The 24,427-nt window shown below is 45.4% G+C and overlaps 1 protein-coding gene across 18 annotated transcripts in view; it reads left to right on the top strand.

The window, feature by feature from the left end:
* The window catches only part of Atxn7l1 (ataxin 7 like 1), a 225,631-nt gene that overhangs the window by 145,038 nt on the left and 56,166 nt on the right, over positions 1–24,427 (top strand). For 2 of the 18 annotated variants that reach the window (XM_013117843.3, XM_040743289.1), the window contains exon 1: positions 21,674–21,837. The exons of 11 other annotated variants lie outside the window; for them this stretch is intronic. The gene's annotated coding sequence lies outside the window, so the exon portion shown is untranslated. Of the gene's footprint in view, positions 1–12,528; positions 12,657–12,807; positions 12,923–20,674; positions 20,797–21,673; positions 21,838–21,894; positions 22,135–24,427 lie in introns of those variants that run through there. 5 more of the 18 variants (XM_040743285.1, XM_040743287.1, XM_040743284.1 and 2 more) reach the window with 5 other exon arrangements.

The following is a 24,427-nucleotide window of genomic DNA, read 5'->3' as shown; positions in this document are numbered from 1 at the left end:
AATTACACTCTGCAGGGTCAGGCTCTGCTGGGAATAGTTTATTTCATTAGGCCAGAGTCCCACAGTCTGATCAAACCAGAGCGCTCCTCGGATCATCTGTGGGTCTGTATCTGACCTTCAGTTGTTTCTTCTTAGCTTAAGTGGACAGCCCAGAGTTAGCAAGGGCTCGGAACTGCCAGTCGTACACCATGCACTAGAGGATGCTGGTAGCTGGCCCATTATCTTTGAGCTGCCTTTGGAAACTGAGCTCTCAGAATTAAGTAGTCTGTTGCCTTTCATAAAGCACCAACTGTGACCCTCTTAGGCTAAAAAATCATTTTAACTCCAGTGACGAAGAGAAATAATTACGATTGGTTAGCCCTCAGCCCCCGGAGACTGGTGCCCACTGGCCCTCCTTTTTCTCCTCCTTGTCTCTAGACTGGCTAATTATTTCCTGATTTTTTTTCATTCATTATCTAACACATTCTGGGTGACTGCTAATGCCAGGACAAAAATAAAGTTCACCGGGCAAGCCCTTGGTAGTGTAGCGAGGGGACAAGTCTGTCAGTCAGTACAGAGCCACGTGCGGGACGTAAGTGGGAGTGAGCAGAGCGTGTTCTTTAACAAAGTGTCTAGCCGGACAGTGGTGCACTCGCCTTTAATCCCAGCACTCGGGAGCCAGAGGCAGGCGGATCTCTGTGAGTTTGAGGCCAGACTAGTCTACAGAGCGAGTTCCAGGACAGAGAGAAACCCTGTTTTGAAAACCAAAACAACAAAACACAAAACAAAACAAAAAGAATGTTTTAGAAGCCAAGCATGGTGGCACACACCATTAATCCCAGCACTCGGGGATTCCAGCCCAGCCAGAGCTACATAAGTGAAGATCCCTTCTGGAAAAAATGGGAAAAGCACACAGAAGAAAGGCTTTTAAATGATCATTGCATGTATTTACTTATTTTTTTTTTTGTGGTACGGGTGTGCTTATGCCATGAACGCACAGAAGGGTCAGTCAGGCCTCCTTTTCCACCAGGGATGTCCCTGGAACCAAACCTAGATCATCAGGCTTGGCAGCTTTACCAGCTGAGCTATCTCACCCACCTGTGAGGCCAAGCAGAGGTGCAGATGGCAGGAATGGGCTAGGTTTCCAAAGTGTGTTAGTGTCAGAGCTGGGTGTTAACCGAGGTAAAAGATACACAGGCGTTGTGTAGAAAAGCCACCCCTGTAACAAGTCACAGAGCATGAAACACGGGCTTTAGTTGTCTAGACTGGCAGGCAGAAAGGCTGCATTGGAAGAGCATACATGCATACACACATACATGAAGCTTACGTGTCTGGTAGGCTGGATACCTGGAGCAATGTCAGTTCCCAGAGACTGATTTCATACATGTCTCTAAGAGGTCATTAGATATCTCTGACCACATGCCAATCAAAATAGTTAAAAGTGAAAGAACTCACATATTCCAACATCCATCTAGTTTTTCCTCCCCCAAAATGCTCTTATAAAATGCGTTGAAGTACCAACAAAAGATATGCACAGCATAAAGTGAGTAAATAAACATGATTGCAAATCCTGGGACTGTGGCCTTGTGGGAGAGCGTTTGTGTAATATGTTTAATATGTGTAAGGTCCTGGGTTCAATCCCAGGATGGGGGTCAGGGGCGTGGAAGAGAACTGGGTGGCAAAGGAAATATTATTCAATTTCCGAATATTTGGTTCTTCTGGTCATTCTGACTAGGGTAGTATTGGCGAATGTGTTCCAGTGTGGGATCTAATGGACCTAGCTTTATAGACTTAAGTCTTAGCTCTCTACATCTTAATAGTGGAGTGGTAATGCCAATCTGCATTATCAAGAGGATGAAGTAATAGAATTCCAGTGGGTGTGTATGTGTGTGTGTGTGTGTGTGTGTGTGTTTAACTATATAGTGCTTGTTACAGTACTAGCTTAATCCAGGGCAAGCAGTGGATGTGGACTGTAAAACTCTATTGTCACTAAGAATGAAGAACAATCACATATTAATTAGAGTGTAGAAGTGACAGAATTCTTTTTCATTTAATGTATTCAGTAGACAAGCCTGTGTTACTTTTTAGGGGGAGGGGCTTATGAACTACATTATTGAACAAGACAGGAGCTGAGCATCTGATAGAAAGAAAAGTACATGGAGGGGTCCCTTCCTTCGGTCTGCCTGTTTCACATCCCCCTGTTTGTTGTGCTGACCTAAGGTGCTCTGGCCAAGAGGAACTCAGAATCTTTCGGTAGCAAACAGTTGCAGCATAAAGATTCTAGAAGACTGACGTGATGAGGGCTTTAGCTTCTCCCTGACTACCTTACTACCATTACTACCTTACAACCCATAGTGTTGACAAAAATGAAGAAAACCTTAAAGAAGTCACTTTGAAACTATGTCTCATTTTTATTACTTCCAGGTGCCCAGTTAAGACTTTGTCATTCTTGAGGCAGTGGGAACTGATGACCCAAAGATGAAAAGCCTGGCCTAACTTAATTGTGTCAACCCAATAAATAACAAGCTATAGTAAGCATTTCTCTTTGCTTTTGTCTATGCTTATTTTTATACTCTCATTTTGAAAAACAAATTAGATATTGTACTGCTGTCGCATTTCTCTTTGATATTCATAAGATAGGGCTTGTGTGTGTGTGTCTATGTCTGTGTCTGTGTCTGTGTGTGTCTGTGTGTCTGTGTGTCTGGTTATATCTTACTTGACCATAATGCTAAGTTCCTCTGGGAAAGCCACTGTTTCAACCTGCTACCCTGGGGCCTATCCACTCCGCATCTTTTTCTTTCAAAAATATGCAGGAAGAACAATACAATTATATGGCTTCCTGTTTCTAGAAAGACTTTAGAAGGGTAGAGAGGTGGCTTAGTGATTAAGATTCTGTTCTTTTGGGGCAGTGGTAGTGTTTGCCTTTAATCCCAGCACTTGGGAGGCAGAGGCAGGTGGATCTCTGTGAGTTCAAGACCAGCCTGGTCTACAAGAGTTAGTTCCAGCACAGCCTCCAAAGCCACAGAGAAACCCTGTCTCGAAAAACCAAGAAAAAAGATGTTCTTACAGAGTATCTGGGTTCAAGTCCCAGCATCTACATGGTGGTTCACAACTATCTGTAACTACACCGGGAATCCAACACCCTCTCTTGTCTTCTTTGAGATCCTGTAGGCACATGGTACACATACACTCATGTAGATGCACACATATCACATAAAAATAATGAATCTTTTTTAACAAGAAAGGTTTTAGTGCCACATAATCAAGAGGCCTGTATCCAGTAGTCCTCAAATGTGAGCTTGAGGGTAAATCTTGACTTCCTTCTCTGTGAATGGAGCAGCCTTACCTGCTGGTGGGCCCACCTCTAGCTGGTTCACGTCTCTCCAGGGTGATCGTGAAAGTAGAGAGGAGAGCAGGGCATGCTAGAGCTCCATCCAACGTTGCAGCCCAGTGTGTCAGTGAATGCCTTTCACCCCACTGCTAAGGAGACCCAGGCAGGCAGATCTCTTTGAATTCAAGACCAACCTGGTGTCTCTAGTTAGTTCCAGGCCAGCCAGAGCTACATAGTGAGACCCAGTCTCAACATAAAAACATGTTTTACTTGAATTCATTCTGTTGTGTAAATTAGCTTCAGAATAAAGATATGTGAATCCCTAGACTTTTCTTCCAGTGCAGGACATTAGCCTGTAGCCTGTGTATGGCATGGAAGTGACCAGCAAAGCCACCCACATGGGATTTACAGAGCTCCTTAAATCTGCCAGAGGAAAAAGCATATCCAGGGAGGAAGGGAAAAAAGTCTTTTGCTTTGAAATGCATTAAACATTTTCCCATACATTGAGAAATTTGAGCTCTGTAAATTGGAGCTGGCATGTATATAGCTCAGTGACAGAGCATTTGGCTAGCACACGTGAGGTCATGTGTTCAATTCCCAGCACCTCAAGAAAGTTGTAATTTTTGTTGTTTTGTGTTTTGTTTTGTTTTTGGAGACAGGATCTCATAATTGTAACACAGAGTGGCATTAAATTGCAATCCTCTTGATTCAGCCACCAAAGTGCTAGAATGACAGATATATACCACTATGCTTAAGCTTCAACCCTGCTTTTTTAAATTTAAATTAGAAAAAAAACTTGTTTTACATGTCAATCATAGTTCCCTCCCCTCCTCCCCTGCTCCCCCACTGACCCCCTATCCCATACCCTTTCTGCTCCCCAGGGAGGGTGAAGCCTTCCATGGGGGATCTTCAAAGTCTGTCACACCATTTGGAGCAGGGCCTAGGCCCTCCCCCATGTGTCTAGGCTGAGAGAGTGTCCCTCTATGTGGAATGGGCTCCCAAAGTCCATTCGTGTACTAGGGATAAATACTGATCCACTGCCAGAGGCCCCATAGACTACCCAGTCCTCCTAGCTGACACCCACATTCAGGGAGTCTGGGTTGCTTTACAAGTAGAACTCTTAAAGCTTAAGAGAATTGGGGTAGCATAGAATTCAAATGAGAACAGTGCGTAACAACACGTAATTTTCTTTCTAAGGTAAAAATTACTTTTGTCCTTATTATAAAAGAAAATACCTGCATTGTGTGCATCTTGAATGTATACAATTTTTATTTGCCAGTTAAACCCATGGATTTCAGAGTGAGTTTCAGATTGCCCTTGGGTTCGGGTTCAGAATTGGCCTGGTAAGATAACTCAACAGATAAAGAGGCTTGCGGCCGAGCCTGATGGCCTGAGTTCAATTGCTAGGGGCCTACATGGTAGAAGAAGAGATCCAACTCCAGCAAGTTGTTCTCAGATTTACACACACATGGACACACACACACCAAACACAAAATAAATAAACTTTTTAAAATTTAGAAGTTACCAAAGATTAAAATATTTTTTAAAAAAAGATTTCACTACAAATCTGCCAGTTTCAGAAAAATATAAAAAAAATTGTGTGCAGCTTTCCAGCTTTTCCTATGGGCAAGCGTCTGTGTTGTACATAAATGCCTATATATACATATATTTTGGGGACAGGATCTCACTATGTATCCCTGAATGTGTGTGTATTTTATATTTTTAAAAGTAAATTGAATCAACCCTTTTACAGACATTGCTTTGAGGCCTGCTTTTGCTTCCCCCATGTAGAACTATTGCAAAGCACTGGCATGTAACCCAGTGGTAAAAGATCTCCCTAGCATGTGCAAAGCCCAGCGTTAAATAAAATATTGTGGACACATTTCAGAAATAGAGATGGACACCATCATGTTCTTAACTTCCTGGCATTCCATTGAATGCATATACCAATAATTTACGCAGCCAGTGCCTGGCTGCTTTTTATTTAGGCTCTTTAGGGATACTATATTTACATTTTTTGCTAGTTAAAAATAATAACATATTAATAAATCAGTTTACCTACCACACATACAAACTTGATGAATTTTTTAAAATGTAACCAAAAATTCCACATCCTAATTAGTTTGTATTTTGTGTTTAGGTGGCTCCATGATGGCTGAAGGGTAGATTAGGAGGAGCTAAAAATAGCAGAGGAAAGAACCAGGGTGGACAGCTAATATCCAGCAGTGCTGCTGAGGATTGGGCCAGCTCACACGCAGCAGTCCTTCCTAACGCTCCCTGCCTAGAGCCTCCTTCATGTTGTAGCCCAGGCCGCCAGAGCCCCAACCCGCCAGTTTACTGCATTCAGGAAGGAAAGTCGCATGCACTGGAGCTGTTTTCTGGTTGCACATTCCGTAGCACTTCAGTTACCACGACCACTGCCGCTGATAACTCAGTGCAGCCCAGTCAGTCAGTGCTGCATGGTGCTGTACTCTCTTGCATCGCAGCAACCCCTTAATGGTCATCAGACACCTTCAGGCACTTGAGAGCCATTTGCATGCAGTACACTACCAGGCTGATGGGTCTGACTCCCTGTCTGGGGAAAAGAGAGTTCTAAACAGAAGGACAGAGGCAAAGGAAGTGACAAGATACAGGAAAATGAAAAGGAGGGCAGGAGGCGGGGAAGCCGAGGCTAGTTATGTGTAGGGCGAGTAGCTTGGGATGCTTCCTTCATGCCTGCAACCTTTACTGCCCATTTTGCAAGTCCTGACCAAGGTTTTAAACAATTAAAAAGAAAGAAAGAGAGGCAGGATATATCCCTTGGGAGTTAAAAGCACTTATTGCTTTTGAAGTAACACATTAAATAAATAAATAAATAAATCTAAAAGAAAAAATAAATTAAGACAAATAAGATGGGAAGGGAAGAGAAACAGAGGGAGATTAGAAAAGTTACTAAAGACCTTTCCAGACACTGAAGACCAGTATTACACTTTTGTATACAAATGTGCACAGGAGGTTGCAAGTCAAAATTTCTCTCTTAAAGTAGGTAAGTGTCAAAGCTTTAAAAGCTCTAATTGGAGACCTTGCAGTCAGTTTTACAGTGGTAAATGCCTGAACACCACCTTGGAAAAAATGTCCAAATTCAGTGCCCCTCACTTTTTGGGGGGGACTGGTTTCAGCTGCCATCCCTGCAACCAAAATCCTCAGTTGCTCCAGTACCATGGAACAGTAAGGACTCCGGATAACTCAGAGGTCGAGTGTTTACTGGTGTGTCTAAGGGTCTGAACTTGATCCCCAGCGTCTGAAAAATAAGAGAAAATGGTGGGGCTTTTGTGTATAGTTTCCATGCATCCTCTCACATGGTCCAGAGCATCTCTAGATTTGCTGCGTTATTAAACACAGCATCAGTGCTGAAACAGTTGTGCTAATAAGCAGGGCATGGCGTTGTGTGCTTGTTATCTTCCTAATTTGGACCACAACTTAAAAAAATTGTTTTGAGGTGCTGGAAAATTGGCTTGGAGAATAAAAGCTCTTGCTATTCTTTCAGAGGTAGAGTTCTATTCCTGTATCTGATCCTGCCCTATATCTGGCAGCTCACAGCCTTCTGGGATTCCAGCTCCAAGCAATCTGATGGCCTCTTCTAGCTTTCCCAGTGACCTATGTGAGCATACTCACACACACACACACACTCTCTCTCACACTCACACACACTCACTCACACTCACACACGCTCACTCACACTCACACACACTCACACACACACACACACACACACACCCCTAATTTAGGCTGGCTCTTGCCTAGCATATGGAAAGTCGTGAATTAGATCCTCCACACTACAAAAGAAAAAGAAATGAAGGAAGGAAGACAGCCAACCAAATCTGATTCACATGTAACGTATTCACTTTCTGTTTTGCGTTGTGATTCACAAATCTGATTCACATGTAATGTATTCACTTTCTGTTTTGCGTTGTGATTCACATTTAAATTTTATTCATTCAAATTGTATTTAAAACTACTGGCTTCTGAGCTGTGGCTAGGCATTGGCTTACAAGTGTAGATGAGACTCAGAACTGGCCTGCAAGAACCTTCAGTCCAGTGGTCTAGATTGCAGTCACACCATACGTATTGACCTTCACTATGAAGTCATTTCTCAAACCCTAGTGTAGTCCTGGCTAAGTCTGGCTAAAATTGCCATTCTCCTCAAATACTAAGGGCAGTGGCCCCTTATGTGTCAAACACTATCTATGATATTAGTTACAGTCACTGGGATATGAGCTAAAATCTGGTCACAGGTGTTGTCTGGCACACTTGATCTTGCAAACCTAGGAGATGGGGTGTAGAATATTGAGACAAGGGCAGGCCCTAGCTGGGAAAGTCTGCAGGGCTACCACAGTGACTAGAACCCAAGGGTCCAAGCTGTACTTGAAGTCAGTAGAGGCCACAGCCACAAACATGAGCATCACGTGGAGGGGGCAATAGAGTCCTGGGTGAATGTGTAACTGGTGTGGCCATGTCAATAAACCCAATGCCTCAAACCCATAGATGTGGCAAAGCCCCCCCTGAGCAGGCCTCAGAGGGATGAAAAGCCTTCCTCTGATTTGAGTGAAAATGTTGGCAGTGCATGAAAAGAAATTTTCACTGTACCTTTCTCTGCCAGATGTTTATGGCCTAAAGACTGCTCCCTACTGAGACATCTACTGACATTAGCTAACCCCACCTCCTTGTTCAGCTGAGTACAATAAACCTGCCTCCTGGTTTATCTGTATGCAACAACCCCACCTCCCTGTTCAAATACAGAAAACAAACTTAAAGGGTGCTGCAGCTTCTCCATCAGAAAGCCTAATTACCCTATCCCGGTTTTCTGTGTCTGTCTGTCCTTTCTCCGTTCCCTTATTTCCTCATTAGGTCAATTGCTGGAGCCATTCAGGACACAACAATCTTACTTTCTGTTTCCTTATGATGAAGACCTCCAGCCTAGGACTTGCTTTCCTTATAGCAGACAATGTTTAAAGGACTGGGTGGGTCCTTAGCCAGCCTCCTCTGCGCAGTCTCTCTTCACTCACTGTCAGGTCAGAGTGCGGGCATGGGAGCCTGTGTCATTTCCATCGATGCCACTGTTGTCCAGGGTCTGCTGTGCTGGGCTGGCTGACATTTGCTGATGTGCCAGTGTTAGTGGTGGTGGTGAGCAGCATTTCTTGCTCTGTGGTAAAGATGTCTTTGTGAAGCACAGTATTATCAACTGCAGTACTGTCTGTCTATAGTACATTCCCTCAGTCAGTCAACTTCTAATTTCTTGTTACCAGCATACCTCATAGATTTCCAGGTCTCTCTTGTTTCTGCTTACTGATTTCTTTTTTCCTTCCTTCCTTCCTTCCTTCCTTCCTTCCTTCCTTCCTTCCTTCCTTTCTTTGAGACAGGGCCTCTCTATGTAGCCCTGCCTGTCCTGGAGCTTTGCTATGTAGGCAAGGCTGGCCTCGAACTCATACCTCCTGTACCTCCCAAGTGCTGGGATTAAAGACCTGCACCACCATGTCTAACTATCTATCTATCTATCTATCTATCTATCTATCTATCTATCTGTCTATCTGTCTATCTGTCTATCATCTGTCACCATCTATCTGTCTATTTCATGTGTGTGAGGATGAATACATGCCACTTTACATATATGTGTGGATCAGAGGACAACTTCCAGGAGTCAATCCCTCCTTCATATCTGTGGGTTGTGGGGATAGACCTCAGATGTCAGTCTTGCTGGCATCTCTCTGGCCCAGTTCGACTTTTAAATACTTTACCTTGTCTCTCCCAAATCTGACAGTGCTAGTCCAAATATGTGTCCTACTTGAGAGTTTTATAAAAGTGGACTCTGCTCAGGAATCACACCTTACCTGGAAATACTCACTCTGTCTTGTAAGCCAACACATTCCCCTGCCAGGGTTTCTGATTTACTCAGTGTTCATATTTTTTCAGGCAGAGTGGATGCAAATGTCATACTATTCCCCAAACAACCTCAAATAATCCCCTTCAAAATGAGTGTTCAAATTGACAACCAACTTTCCTAGCTTTTACTTCCGTGATTTTTTTGTTGTGTTTCAAGATAAAGATTCATCAGGAGGTGGCAAAACATTTTAGAATTTTCTAATCTTCACCTTTTTTTCCAAGATAAAATTTATCTGCATAGTCCTGGTTGTTCAGGAACTCATTCGTTAGATCAGGCTAGCCTCAAACCTAGAGGTCTCCTGCCTCTGCCTCCTGAGTTCTATATTTATTGTCCTGAGTACTGGCCCAAAGTTTTCATTCAGTTCCTGCCAAACATCTTCATTTTAACCTATTTGAGCACAAAAACAGTTCTCACCTCAAAGTGAAAAAGAGATCATTTATTCTGGGAGTTAACTATGAGTGACCATGACATGGGAACACAGATTCAGGATAAGTGGTGACAGGACATGGGAAATTGTAAGTTCAGACACTGCTGGTGCACTGGTGGGGTCATGATGTAGACAAGTCACTGCAAAGCGGGTCATCTCAGCCAAAGGCCTTGGATGCCATCTGAGGACATTTTGGTTTGTGGAAACTAGGGGTATGTTTATACATTCCATGAGAGTTACCTGCTGGTCACAAGGATGTCAGGTCACACACAGAGGAGGGCAATTAATGACTGTATTGTGAGCCTAAGATGTCCCAGGATAAGTTGGCTCTGGGCTTGCAGCATCCCATGTTCCTCCTGTCATAAAATTAGCCAATCAGCTTTATAGACTTCAGTGTGCTTCATTTCTTTCTAGACCAAACCTCCTAATCATCTACAGTGCTCCACCTCTATGTCCCCTCAGAGAGATAGCCAAACCCTGTGGCACTCATGTCCCCTCTGCTGCAACATTGAGTGTGTTCACTTAGCATGGAATGGAGAGAGAGCCACTATGAAGGGCACCTCTGTGTGATTAAATGTCTTCAGCGGTTTCTACTGAAGAAACAAACAAACAAACTCAACCAAGGCCTATCTTCGAACCCCGTGTTAAAAGAAAGATCTTTAAACCCAGAGCAAAGTGGGCACACTGGCTTCCTTCCCAACGTGCAGCTTGGCAGGCTGCAGGCCACTCCTCCATGTTCTTGTTAGACTAAGCTTGGGCGAGGAACCAAGGCTAACAGGTGAATGAACTGGTGGGATCAGAGAAAGACAGGGCAAACTGGGTGGAAAGACAATAGCTCTGGAGCACAGATGTATGAAGCTTCTTGCCATAGCACAGAAAGAAAGCCTTCTGTGTAGTACTGACAGGCTGCAATCTGCCACAGAAAGCCACAGTGACAGAGAATACCAAAACATTAAGGGAGATCTGACACATTGATGACCAGTTCTCTTAGTTCTCATATTCTGCTTTCTGGAAACATGATAGAGGCAAATAAGGAGGGCTGGGCTGCGCTGGGCTGGGCTGGGCTAGGCTGGGGATGGCAGGCCTGGTACTAACCAAATCTTGTAGCCTTCTTGGCTCTGAGGGAATGGAAATAACAAAGCATGTTGTTTTTAAGGACTTTGTGGGGGTTACGGCTCAATTCAGAACATGTGTTTAACATGTGAAAAGCTCTAGAGTCGGGGCTGGAGAGACAGCTCAGAGGTCAAGAGCACAGACTGCTCTTCCAGAGGTCCTGAGTTTAATTCCCAGCAACCACATGGTGGCTCATAGCCATCTACAATGAGATCTGGTGCCCTCTCTGGCCTGTATGCATATATGCAAGGAGAATACTGTATATATAATAAATAAATATTTAAAAAAAGAAAGAAAGAAAAACTCTAGATTCATTCCCTAAGCATCAAGAGAGAGGTAAAAGAAAGGACATAGAGAACCAAAAGGCTCACACCTGCAAATCCTCATAGACTGTGCACCATGATTAGGGTGGTAGAATCCACTCCTGTTTGCATGATGCTGGAAAGTGTTTTCCTGCTTCAGAAAATGGGGTGGAAATAGCAGCTCTTGCTATGCACCTCACGGGGTGTTTCTAAAGATGATTTGCATGACTTGCAAGGATATTTGAAGTCTATCAAATCAGATAGACAATGATTGAAGATAGACGATAGATAGATGATAAAGATGAGAGATGATGATGGATGGATGGATGGAGATGATGGGTTTAAGTCTACTACCAAGTTAATATCTACATCCATGCCCCAGTTCTCATGGAATTGTAGTTTAGCTAAATCCTTAAATAACTCCAAATTTTAAATGGCTAATTGTGCTAATCCTAAAAGTAGATAGTGGTTGGTGCATCCTGGGGAAGAAATGGAAAGCCTTGTTCAACAATGGAATTTTTTTAACTCTCATTTTCATGGTAACAGACCTCTCCTTGTCCTTGTCCAACAGTGTAGACTCTAGTCTTGATTATACAGAAAGCTGGTCCCCAGGATCCCTCATTCCAAAGGGAGCCCTGAAGCAGTCTCCAGAGAGAGGCATGGCTCCCACCCTTGGGCCAACCAAGACCATGTGTCCATCTCAATGCACACAGTAGGTAACTTTTTATTGCACTTAAAAAGCAGTGTTATCCAACATGTCCCTTTTTTCTCCTATGGGGTTTTACCAACTTCCAGAATCCTTAGAAGTCCTCAGTATTTGCAAGTTCTCTAAACCAATCGTATGGAAGATGCTTAAAGAAACACCCAGTTCCTTCTGTTGATAACCACAATGTGTCATGTGACATCAACTGCCCTGCCCCCACCCACTAATAAAGTAGCTTAATGTCTTCACAATATCTGCCAACATCTAGCTACATTTTCAAGCTGCTGATCTTTTGCTTTCGTTATTTAAGATCTTTTAAATTGTTAGTTGTTACCCAGTTGCATCAGGCTCACAGAAAGTTAATCACACACTCCCATGAGGCAGGCGGTCCTTCCGATTTCTGGGCTTGCTGTTCTTGGCACCCAGGCAGTTTTATGAACTTCTGGTGTCCAACTGGTAGGACCTGAAACTCTGTGTTTAACAAGTGCCTGTAGTCAAAACAATTGACGTGTGCAAGTGAGGGGAGCAGGCACTGACTGCAGCTGGTCAGCCGTCCGGTCGTGCACTGTGCAGAATACCGAATCAGGTTGCTGTTTTGTGGCTAGGCTTTTGTTGCTGTTTTGTTGTTACGGAATCTCTCTCTCTCTCTCTCTCTCTCTCTCTCTCTCTCTCTCTCTCTCTCCTTCCCTCCCTCCCTCCTCTCCTCCCTTCCTTCTCTCTCTCTCTCTCTCTCTCTCTCTCTCTCTCTCTCTCTCTCTCTCTCTCTCTCTCTCTCCCTTTCTCTGGCATCTGTACTAATGTGGATCACTTCAGGTTCCAAAAGTACAACATGTTTACAGTCGTCGGTAGCATCAGATTAAGTTGGCAGCCAGAGTCGATCTGTAAGTGGTTTTAGTTTACATTTCTTCTTCTAGCAGGGTGTTTTGCATAATTTTGCTGATCCTGGGTTATTTATAGACTTTTTTTTAAATGGGGATGTATGAGAGTTTCTGTTCCAACTGTAGAAAGTGACATTTTTTTCTTCGCTGACAGAAGTGGCTCTGGATGTATGTGCAGCAAAGCCATTATCGCTCTTGAAAATTAATTTCACTGAAAGGTCACCTGATAGCACTCCCCAGGCACTGTTGGCAGATCCCTGGTGATTGTCGTAAGTTGAGTTGTTTTCTTTGGGTTGTCACAAAATGAAAGTGATGATGCCATTTCCTCTGGGACTCTCTGAAAGGGTTGGGTATTGTTTCAAACCTCAAAAAAAAGTTTGCTGGGCTTGTTTTATCAAACTCACAGAAGCAGTGTCATATGGTGGCCTGAAGCCTGTCCAGGAGCCACTTGGGGAGTTTCAGGGTCCCGGGGGATGGGTTGGTGGAGGGGTCGGCAGAAGGGAATTTCACAGTTGTAAGGTTTGTCCCATTACGCGGACTACTGAGATGTTGACAGCACTGCAGAGAATGGCTGCCCGCCACTGCTGAATAACATGCCCCTCACAAGTGATGTGTGTAGATTATGAGGCATTGGGGACTCCCGGGCAGTTCTGAATGAGAACTAAAACTGGGCATGTAAAAAATGCTCTGCTAGAATTAGCACTGTATAAAAAGGATTTCCCATAGTATTTACTAGAACCTTTGACTAAAAATTGTTCTTCCTTGCCCAGTGAGTGGCTGCAAAATTTTTTTTAAAAGTTCTTGATGGTGTACCTAGACCACTTCCCATCTGGCAGGCTGCTACTCCGGAATTTTCATGGATTAGTGTGTTCATCAGCATAATGAGTATGGAGTCCCCTCCTGATGGCCCAGGGAACACTGTGAATGAGTTTAAGCTAAACAAATGGAAAAGGAGAGAGAAAGGGATAAACAGCTTTTGGGCCTGCAAGGGGCAGGCCTTCAGAGCAGGCAGGGTGCTTCCCAATACCACCATCACCCCAGCTCCACCATGACAAAGCACAGCTGAAATGGAAACTTTCAGAGTAAGCATGACCACCAAGCCCAAGCTGGACATTATTATAGCTACTTTGGGGCTCTAATTTCTCTTTCTCCTCCGCAGTTCTCACACATACACAAAAGTGGTTTGTTGTTGTTGCTGTGGTTGTTTTCTCTTCTGACCTTGCAGAGGGTGATGACAAAGCGGGCTTGCTTCAAGTCCTTTACTGTCTGTCCCATGCGTTCCGAGAGGAGCTGAGAAGATGTCAGGCCAGCACGGTCATCAAACCTTCACCTGTTTGTTGCCCCATCTATATTGGGCAGGCTGACTGCAATGTGTTGAGAAACTTTGTGCTCCCAGGTGTAGTGATGCAGGCTTCTAATGACAGCATTTGGGGTAGAGGGTAGGGGATGGAGAAAGGGTAGAAGCAGACAGATTCTGCATGAGTCCAAGGCCAGCCTGATCTGTACAGCAAGTTCCAGGCAAGCTAGGACTGCATATTAAGACCTTGTCTCAACAAACAAACAAAAATGGAAAATGAGACTTTGTTCTAGTTAGATTCATCATTACCCCGTCCTTCCGTCTCAGGGTGGTGTGAGTGAGTGAGGCCCATCCTTTGCGCGCTTCTGGTTTGAAGTGTGTGTTGGTTCTGCACATTTTAGACACCTGTAATAATGGAGGCTCCAGGCTCTCTGTCCTCTGGCCAACATGGATGAAGAGATACATGACAGCAGTGCTGAAAGCTTCCCGAGTTTTTCTGTTTCAGACTTTTGCGTTTCCTTCAACTACAACTTTGCACCTGCCATATCTGGATATGTGAAGACGCCTCTCAACTCGGTCTCCTAGAACAGTTGACCCTCCCAGGCCCTGTAGACATCAGTCTGCTCGTGTTCTCCTTTACTACTTAGAGTCTGCATCCTAAACATAGCTCGGTGACATATCTGCTATCTGTTGCAACTGTGCCTGGTGTCACAGGCTGCTAGGTTTGCCTTTCTTGACCCAGGATTGGTTCTGCCTACCGCATACTCAGGTTGAAACTTGGGGACTGGCAGGGTCGAGGAGTTCTACAGGACCTGACCGCAGATGGATCCTGGAGACTGTCAATTCGCAGCTGGTGGTGGCATTTGACCTGATGGTTAAAACTTGTTCATCAAATGAGGGAGAGTGCTGGAAAAACATTAATGATAAGAGTGTTAGTCAGAACCTTATTTCAGAGTAAGATATAAACCAGGAAAGGAAATTAATTTCAAAGAGTTAGCTACTTGCAGGCTGCGCTTGAAGTCACCTGCTCTCTGTCCATCCTCATCACGCCTGCTCTCTGTCCATCATCACACCTGCTCTCTGTCCATCCTCATCACACCTGCTCTGGTCAAACTTCCTAAAATGGTCACAGATTCATTGGTATAATTCATTGGTATAATCCTCTCAATCTCTTTCATTTTTATTTTTTTAATCTGTCCTTGACCTTTGGGAAACCTTATCCATCTACAGCCTCCCACTGCTGGTGACATGCCATGAGGAGCCAGAAGGTGGCTTCTGACAGCCCTTTGCAAAGTGTGGCCAAGGTCTTTTCCTCATGGAGACGCCACAGTAGAACAGACAGTGGACTCCTGGCAGTGTCTGAGCCAGCCCAGAGCTGCTGTCCTTAGAAACCCATCTGTAAGATAGATGCCTAGGGATTGTGTTGCCTTCCAAATTTCAGTTTGTGAGGAATACTGGGAGCCAGAGAGAACTGAGGGCCAGGCAGGAGTGGAAACGAAGTTTTGTGAGGAACAACTTTAAACTGTAGCTGGGAGTGTTCACCCTAGAGAAGGAGCTGGAGTAGACCAAAGGCTCGTGATGGCCTGGAGGATGAAATGGCGAATGTGCAGGTATCTCAGGAACTCTGGAAGAGGGCAATTGCTGTCTGCTCCCACCATTTAATAGCCACCGCCTTAGAGATTGCCCCGAGGGAAGCCCAGCCTGCTGCCCTGCTGTAGGGAGACGGCAATGTCTCTTTGTATGTGTTAAAGTCTGATAGTCCTAATTTCAAGCTGTACCTGTGTCCCGGGCTAGTAGTGAGCACTTGAATGGGAATGACAGTTGTGTCATTTGCACAAGCCACTGCCAAAGGTACTTTCACCTCAGAGTCCGTCCATTTGTCAGTAGCCAGTAGAGCAGACCTGCAGTGTGTGCTGTAGCGTCGCTGCTGTTGTTTGGATCCAAATTTATTTTATGAAGCAAAAGCGTTAAAATCAGAGCATTCCCCTAGCAGTAATAAAGTACAGTAACAAGCTGTCATCAGTATTAATAAAGAGGACCCTTGTAGAAGCAGAGAGGAGGCACCTTGCTTGAGATAAAGTGACACTTACTCATGGACTCAAACTGGCAGCGTTGGGGAGCTGCTGTCTTAGGATGTCTGTTTGCTGTCTCCTGCTGGCTGCCTTAATTACCTTAACTTCAAAAGTACCTCCTTTAAGTGGCTCCAAGCAGGGTTTTGAAGGTAACTCCTAGTTACCTTAAAACAGACTGTTGTTCCCAGCTTGTCCTGGACTTCATCTTCTGCTGGGATTTTACCATTCTTGTCGCCTAGGTGAAACCCACACAACATAAAGCTAACTATTCTAAGGTGAATAACCCAGTGCATTTAGTACAGTCGTGTTGCACAGCCAGTTCTATCTAGTCTCAACGTGTTTCTGTACTCGGCAATAAGACTTGATACCACTCTGCATCCATTCTACTGCCTGCCACCGACTGCTCCTACAGCTGCCAGGCAGTCTGCCCCGGGGCCTGCCTCCTCTGGATGTTGCACGTAGAGGAAAGCATACAGTGTTTTACTGTGCCTGACTTCTCTTATTTCCCACAATGGCCTTGAGGTTCATCTGTATGATGGCATGCACACACCATGCTTCCTTCTTTTCTGCAGGGAAGTAGTGTATCATCATACGCTGTTCTACAGGTTTTGTTTGTCCATACATCCTTCGGTGGGTGATTCCTCCTTTGACTACTTTTCTTTAACTTTAGGTCACTTTTCTTCGTCTTGCGTGTTTGGGTCTTTATTTTGTCTGTGTGTCCGCCTGCTGTCATCAGAGATGAGAAGAGGGCATTGGTTCCCTGTGAGCCACATGTGGGTGCTAGGAACTGAACCCAGATCCTTTGTAATAACAAGCGCTCTTAACTACTGAGCCTCCTCTCCAAAGGATTTGCTTTTTGGAGAGGTTTTGTTTGTTTGCTTGTTTGCTTTTGTTTTTGTTTTGTTTTATGTTTGGTTTTTGAGATAGTGTCTTACTATGTAGCCCTAGCTAACCTGGAACTCATAATGTAGACCATGTTGGCCTTGAATTTGAACTCATAGATATCTGCCTGCTTCTGCCTCCCAAGTTCTGGTATTAAAGGCACATGGCCCATCTTAATTAGTTTTAATATGAAGCTCAAAGGCATTCAATGCCATCTGCCTGCTTCTGCCTCCCAAGTTCCGGTATTAAAGGCACATAGCCCATCTTAATTAGTTTTAATGTGAAACTCTAAGGCATTCAATATTGTTTACAATCGTTGCTATCACCATCTCCGGAACTAGATTTGCAAAATAGAAACACTGTAGCTATTCATAACAATAGGCCCCCTCCTCCCCTCTCCAAGCTCCTGGCCACTATCATTCCCTTGTCTGCCTGAATTTGACTGCTCAACTACTTGATATCAATGGAATCAATGGAATGCTAGAGTATAGCCTTTATGTGGATGGCCAGTTTCACTAGTGTGGTGTCTTCAAGGCTCATCCATAGAATAATGTGTCAAAATTCCTTCCTTGTGAAGGCTGAATACCACACTGTGATGGTTAGAGGTTTTGGGGGCTTGTTTAATAGAGCCTTTGTCTGTCTCTCCGTCTGTCTGTCTGTCTATCATCTGGGTATCTGTAGAGATTGTTTTGCTTATTTCACCATGTGGGTCCTGGGGATGGAACTCAGAACACCTGGCATAGCAGCAAGTGCCATCACCAGATGAGACCTCTCCGCAATGCTGATGGTTAGTGTTGTCAGCTTGACACAATGTAGAATCACCTGGGAAGAGTTTCTGATGAGATTGTTCCATGAGTGAGTCTGATTATGTTAGTTGAAGTGGGAGCATAGCCCACTGTGGGTGGAAGCATTCCCTCTGCAAGGGGTCCTGAGCCATAAAGCAGAGGAAGCCACACTGATCAGAAAGCATGCATATATTCATTGCTCTTTGTTCCTGCTACGGGTGTGATATGACCAGCTCCTTCAAGCTCCTACTGCTATGACTTACGTAGTTTGTGGTAGGCCCAACAAACCCATCATCCCCTCACCTGCTCTTGTCTGGATACTTTATCAGAGCAACAGAAAACCATCTCATTCTTGTGCATATGCACACACATGCACATACACTGTGTATGATGTACGAATGTGCCATGTTTTATATTCAGCTCTGAATACTCGCGTTGCTTCCATCTATCAGCTCTTCAGAGTGATGCTGTTTTGGACATGATACACATACAGGTATATACCCATAAATGAAACTACTGAATCATAGTGTAATTCTATTTTAAGGTTTTGAGGAACTACTCTGATGTTTTCCATTGCAGCTATAACACTTTACATTCCTAACAGCAGTACGCAGGGGCTCCATTTTCTCCTGGTCCTCAGCAGCTTCTGCTCTGTGTGTCTGTTTAAATAGACATTCTCGTGTGCTGGAGAGCTAGCTCCTTTTAGGATGTGATTTGCATTCCTCTAATGGCTAATGAGGTGGAGCATCTCTGCGTATGGTCTCCTTAGCCACTTGTTTATCTGCTCTGCAGAACAGTCCTTGGCACAGGTTTGACTTGGGTTGTCCCTTCCTGTTTTTGTGTTTAGAGTTACACTCCCAAACCTGCTGCTTCTCAGAAGCTGCAGCAATGTAAAGTGCATTGTGTCATCGTAAGCCACTTGCTTGCTGAGAACTTAAACCACCTACTTGCTCTATGGGCACCTGAGCTGAGGAGAAAGAATGGGCCAGCCAGGCCAAAAGACATAGCCAGAGTTCCAGAAGAGCCAGGGTGCACCAGGAAAGCTGGCCATGGGAAGTGTCACCCACTGACATCCAGGGCCTCCTGGAGCTCTCAGCAGAGATACAAGGAGAGCTGTTCCTGTCTGACAGGCCAGAGGCAGGCTCCAGGCCATGGGGCCACTTTTCATATGCACTGAACAGCTAAGCATCACAACATCAGGCAGACCTCTTCTTGGTAGTCCCCTGGGTGGGGACATTGTGCTGGCCTGGAGTCCAGAGGACGACATAGCACACGGGAGTGAACTGTCTCCAGCCAGAGTTGCAAATGATTCAAAAGGCAACCTAGCCAGTAGCTGGCCTGCTCACAAACAGTCATCCACACCGACCCATTCCAAGAAAAGCAGCAGGTACAGACTAGCTCAGCTCTACAGTCCGAAATATTAATTCCCCCTCATTTGGGGCAGAAGTTGTCTGTGAAGAATTCTCCCACAGAGACTCCCAGCTCTGGCTCGTATTACATTGTCAGGCCGACCGACCTAGTTGTCATGAGATGATCTCTGCAAGGCTTGTCTGGATTGCAGGGCCATGTGGGAAATTATCCCACTTTCCCATAGCCTGGGCTCTTCTAGGAAGCTTTTGTTCCTCAGAGACTTGCTTTCAACATCCCGTACTAAAAGGTGAACACTGCTCACCTGGAAGTGACTCCGATATTAACCAGATTTTAAAAAGTTATATTGGATGAGACCCAAAGGAAGTCCTGATAGCAGAAAAGGAGGTCTCAAATGCCAGGTCTCTGAGAAACCCTGGACAAGACTCACTCACACCTGTGGCTCCTCCCAGCATGTCTCAACCTGCTCCCTAAACTATTCCTGCCCAGATGGCCTTCACTTCCAAGGCCTTGCCCAGGCTTCTCCTTTCCTATACACCCAGTCGTCTTGGCCAGGGACTTGTTTACTCTTGGCTGCGCTCTTGGCCTCTTGGTCCGAGTTTCCTCTCGTGATCCATTTCCCTCTCTCCTCTCACTCTTTTCTTCCTCTCTTCCCCTCTCCCCATGGCCCGATTCAGTCTGGACTCCTCCAGACCCTTCTCAGTGTTCTCCATCCTCATATCTACAATAAAATCTTCTCTTCAGCCATACCCAGGAGTAGTCATGTTCCCACTTTTCATTCATTCATTCATCAAATGCACTGGTTTATTATATTTTTTTAAAGACAGTCTCATTATGTAGTCTTGGCTGCTCTGGAACTTGCTATGTAGATAAGGCTAGCTCAACAACTCATAAAGAGCCAACTGCCTCTGCCTTCTGTCACTAATCTGTACAAATCTTTGTGTGTTCTCATATTTCATAGCTATTAAGTCATGTAACCCTTTGTGAAGCATTTTCTCTGTAAAGGGCTGGCCCCTTTCCCACAAGCTGGCTGTCCTTTGCCACAGAGAATACATTTTCTAAGTACCCAGAATGAGAGCCATGAATGCTGGCCCTCACCTGTATCTGACAATCTGGGATTGGAGGTGGGAAGATCAGGCTAGCCTAGGTTACATGAAAAATTAGCTCAGGAGAAAAAGAAAACATCACCACAAAAACAAAACAAACCCCCAAAGTCCAGAATGAATGAAAATGCTGCTGAAATCAATAGTGAAATTATCCCTTGGGATTTTACAGTTATAATAATGGTCTTCTCATCAAGGCATAGAGCCCAATAGGCTCTGTCCCTCAGGATGGGCCTTCTCTATGGGGAAGGAGAGCAGAGAGGCTGGAGGTATCTGCAGGCCACCCAGGACCCCTGCAGGTCGGCAGCAGCTGCAAATGTGGCTACTGCAGGTGAGCCCCTGCTGTCTCCACCTAGAGAGAGCTCTGAGAAGCCAGCTGCTTCTGACCACACCTCATGTGTGAGACTCAGGGAGACCCCCATTCATCTGCTGAAGCCAGGGTGCACCCTGACTGCTTGGCCTTTTCTTGCTCTCTTTCCTCAATCTCATCTGGGCGTGATCTCTTAAAGGGGAAGTGAAGCGTTATGACTGGCCGGGACCCACAGCCAGGAAATGTCTACTAGAAGAGGGCCATTGCCCAGCATGTCTTTGGCTCAACGTCCTCATCCAAGCTGCCAGGCTGCCTCTCCGGGAAGTGTGAGTGTGAACACGGGGTATGGTGGCCTGCCCTCCAGGAAGGTGTGGGACTGGACACAGGTCACAGAGGAAAGCCTGGCAGGGGAAGCGTGCTGGCAGCCTATTGTGTACTCTGAGAGATGAGTGTCTGTGTAGACCTGTGGGCAGGAGCGGGAACAGGCGGTGGGGACAGCAGCTGCCTCAGAAAGAGGGCAGACGTAGGAGGCTGGACTGGTGTATTTGGAACAGCCATTCTGGAGGCTCAGGCCTCTGGTCTGGGGAGGAGAGGAATGGAAAGTTTTATGACACACCTTTGAGAGCACGGGCAGCCAGCCATCATGCCCCCTCCTACCTTTCGCTGTCCACATGCTGTTCATGCAGCGCCTGGCGCCTCCATTACTGGGGGCTGCTTCCCTCTGTTGCTTTCCTGTGCCTTCTCTGTTAAGAAGTGCTTCTTCCCAAATGGTGCACATGGCTTGAAATTCCTGGCTGTGTTGTCCCTTGTTCCTATATGTATATGGTCCTCGGCCTAGTACGTACACCCTGTGGGCCCCAGACATATCATATGGCCAGTCCACTGTCTCCAAGTTCATTAAAATGATTGGTAGTGTGTATGAATTGCTTTCATGCTAGAATTGTGTTTCCTGCATGCCCACGGAGCAGGAAAATGGCAGTTCATTTGCTCACAGGCACCTGCTTTCTCACAAAAACGCCACAGAGTGCGTGAGGGATAGAATGAAAGACAGGCCTCTGCTGTACTGCAGGCTCCTCTCTAGCCCAGGTTTGTTTTTGTATTGATGACTGATCCTAAATAAAGTAATAAAAATGGACTTTTCAGAAAAAAAAACAACAAGAACAAAACCCCCAGGTTTTTCTCCCCAGAAGAAAGGAGAGAGAGGAGGGAGTAGGGGGAGGAAAACGTGCGTCTCTGTATGAGTGTGTTGACAGGATAACCACACCCTGCTTCAAGACAACTTCCTGTTTGCCACTGCCAACTGCCACTCTAAGGAGAGCAGACGTGGTTCCGTTAGCGGCTGCTGGGGGACCATGACAACCTGTTGGGTGAGTGGTTCTGAGTGGTTCTGGGAGCTCAGCACTGATTAGAAACTTTGTACCTTCTCTTGGAGGAGACCAGGGCCCTGTGCTGTCCAAGTTGGAGGTTGACATAGAAATGCAGCAGAGGTTTTTCTGGTTCTCAACCTGTGTCCTCAAACAGTGTGTTCCCAGGACTCATGTGAATGGAAAAATTTAAACTCCAGGGTAGGGAGAAGAGATCCATCTACTTGGACAAGCTGCTACCTGTGATTTTTGTAAATCTACCTTTTCGTGTGTCGGAAAGCTGATATTAATTTGTCTACTGTGAGTTGGCATTGTGGGGGTCTTTACCTGCTCTTGACCCTCCCAGTGTTCTTTAGCAGTGACTGTAGAGAGGACTCACGGGGAGGGGGGGGAGGGGACAAGACCTGTGTTAAATGCCGCAGATAAACAAGACTCCTGCCCTCAAGGTGTGCCCATGTTTAAGACAGTGAAGCCAGTAGTTACAACATGTGATTGTATACTGGGGGAGAGGCTCAGTGTGCCAGAGACTTCCTGTCGAGTCGTGATCTCTGATGTTGGTGATATCTCCCTTATATGTAAGGGAAACTGGGGTTCCAGGGTTAAATTATTAACCCAAGTCACAGGGCTAATGAGTGACAGAGCTGGGATTTGAGCCCAGATCTTTCTGATTCCAGAGACCATCATGTTTGGTCCATATTCCTGTTAACTCCCAAAGCTGGTGGGGCATGAACATCACCTCAGAATGTTTTTTAAAAGTGCAATTTGGAGGCCCTAGCCTTGCTGTCACAAAATCAAAGAAACTTCTGCCATACCTCTGTACAAAGGCCTGGGCTCATCTCTGCCCACTGCCTCTGGGATCCATCTTCTGGTGTGCATAGCCCCAGATCTTGGGTTTAGGCTGCTGGTGGCAGCTCCAGACAGTTAGAGACACCAAACTTTGATGTTTGGTTTAGGCTGTTGTTGGCACTTCCAGACAGAGACACCAAACTTTGATGTTTGGGTGTTGGCAATATTAGGAATGCCAGCCAGTTAGAACCTCTAACCATACCCAGGCGTGTGTCTCCCATTTGTAAGCATCTGGCTGTCCGTGTCTCTTCAGCGTGCCATGGTTGAGGATGAGGTCAACACAGTCCATTTAAGGTAAGCCCAGTGGTTTATCTAAAAGCAGGAAGCTGCCAGAGCTATGGTTACTCCTCTCTAGCTCTCAGTGTGTATCCAGTAATTGTGGAGAAAGGAGATGCCTATGAAGGCGGCTAACAGAGAACAAGAGGACTCCTTGTCAACTTGCTGCTATCCTGGCTAAGACACAGGAATGCTAAGACAGTGGAAAGCCCAATGTCCTTTTGTTGATTTGAATATTGTTGCTTTGAGACTGGGTAACCTACTCTGGTCCCCAACTCTCGATCCTTCTGTCTCAGTCTCCCAAGTGCTGGAATCACAGGCGTGTGCCACTACACCTGACAAGGTCGCAGCACTTTCACGAAGATAGTGTCTGGCTGCAGGTGGAGGTCAACAGACAGGAAAGGCAGCTGCCTTCAGAAAGGCAGGCCTGTTCTCTGGCTACCCAGAGAAGAAATATGATGGCCAGCCTGGGGTCTGGAAAGTTCTCTCTCCCACTTTTCAGAAACTTTCAAGTTACCAAGACTCAGCAAATGGCAGTGTCTTTGGTTTCACCGTGGTACAGTGCTCACATCCTGTGGCCACAGGGGAGGTAGCAAAGGATGCTTTCAAGGAAGAGTGAGTGAGTGGATGAAGTTAGACTTCCCGCATTTCTCTTGCCTTCCTTCCTTCAGATCTGCATCTGTTTTCTCCCCTTTGCCCTCTCTGTTGAGGGTGTTACCGTGCTTGGGCTGAATCTGACTATTTTTATCCTTTTCTACATTCTGACTTTAGCAAAACCGTAGCCCGATACATAATCCACCCTGCATCCTTCCTTCGCCCTTCTTATCTTTATCCTAATTATTAAGTCATAATCAGTGTTTACTCAGTGTTGGTGATGCACTCCATTTTTTATAGATTTGTGTTTTAGTTAGCTACACATTTTCTCAGCTTGAGATAGCCCTCCCACTTGTCATTTTCAATTGTCTTGTTTGTGTCTCTTTTTTTGTTATTATTATTACTGCAAACAAAACTATGAGATGGTCTTTGAACACCCCTCAACCTCCTCCCCCCAATCCTTTGGGGATATTTCTTTGAGGTCTCTTTTCAAGATAACATTGTCAGATTACCAGATTAAAGACTATAAATGCTTTTTATTTCCTGTTATTACCACTGGGCTACCTCCAGAAAAAAAGCATAATCCCTTAAAAGTACCCCCAGAAACCCTAGTCATGCTTGTTTCTCCTGTAGCCAGGCTGAGCGCCTCACGAGACCTTCTTCCAGAGCTGATGGAATTGTCTGAGGCCCTGGAAAATCCCTGGGACTCCCCAGATCCTGCCCGGCAGTGGCTGGTACCAGAAACATGTGCTGAGCTGAAGAGTGGGTTGAGGATAGTACTCCTAAGGGAGCTAAGACAAGGAGAAGCTCTCGACATCAGACTGGACACAGGAACCTGGGGTGGCTCTGAGAGGGGAAATGCATTTTCCAGACCCAC

The sequence above is a fragment of the Mesocricetus auratus genome, unplaced genomic scaffold, assembly GCF_017639785.1.
Source record: "Mesocricetus auratus isolate SY011 unplaced genomic scaffold, BCM_Maur_2.0 Super-Scaffold_15014, whole genome shotgun sequence".
In the NCBI taxonomy this organism is placed as follows: domain Eukaryota; kingdom Metazoa; phylum Chordata; class Mammalia; order Rodentia; family Cricetidae; genus Mesocricetus; species Mesocricetus auratus.
This window is presented reverse-complemented; position numbering and strand designations above follow the sequence as displayed.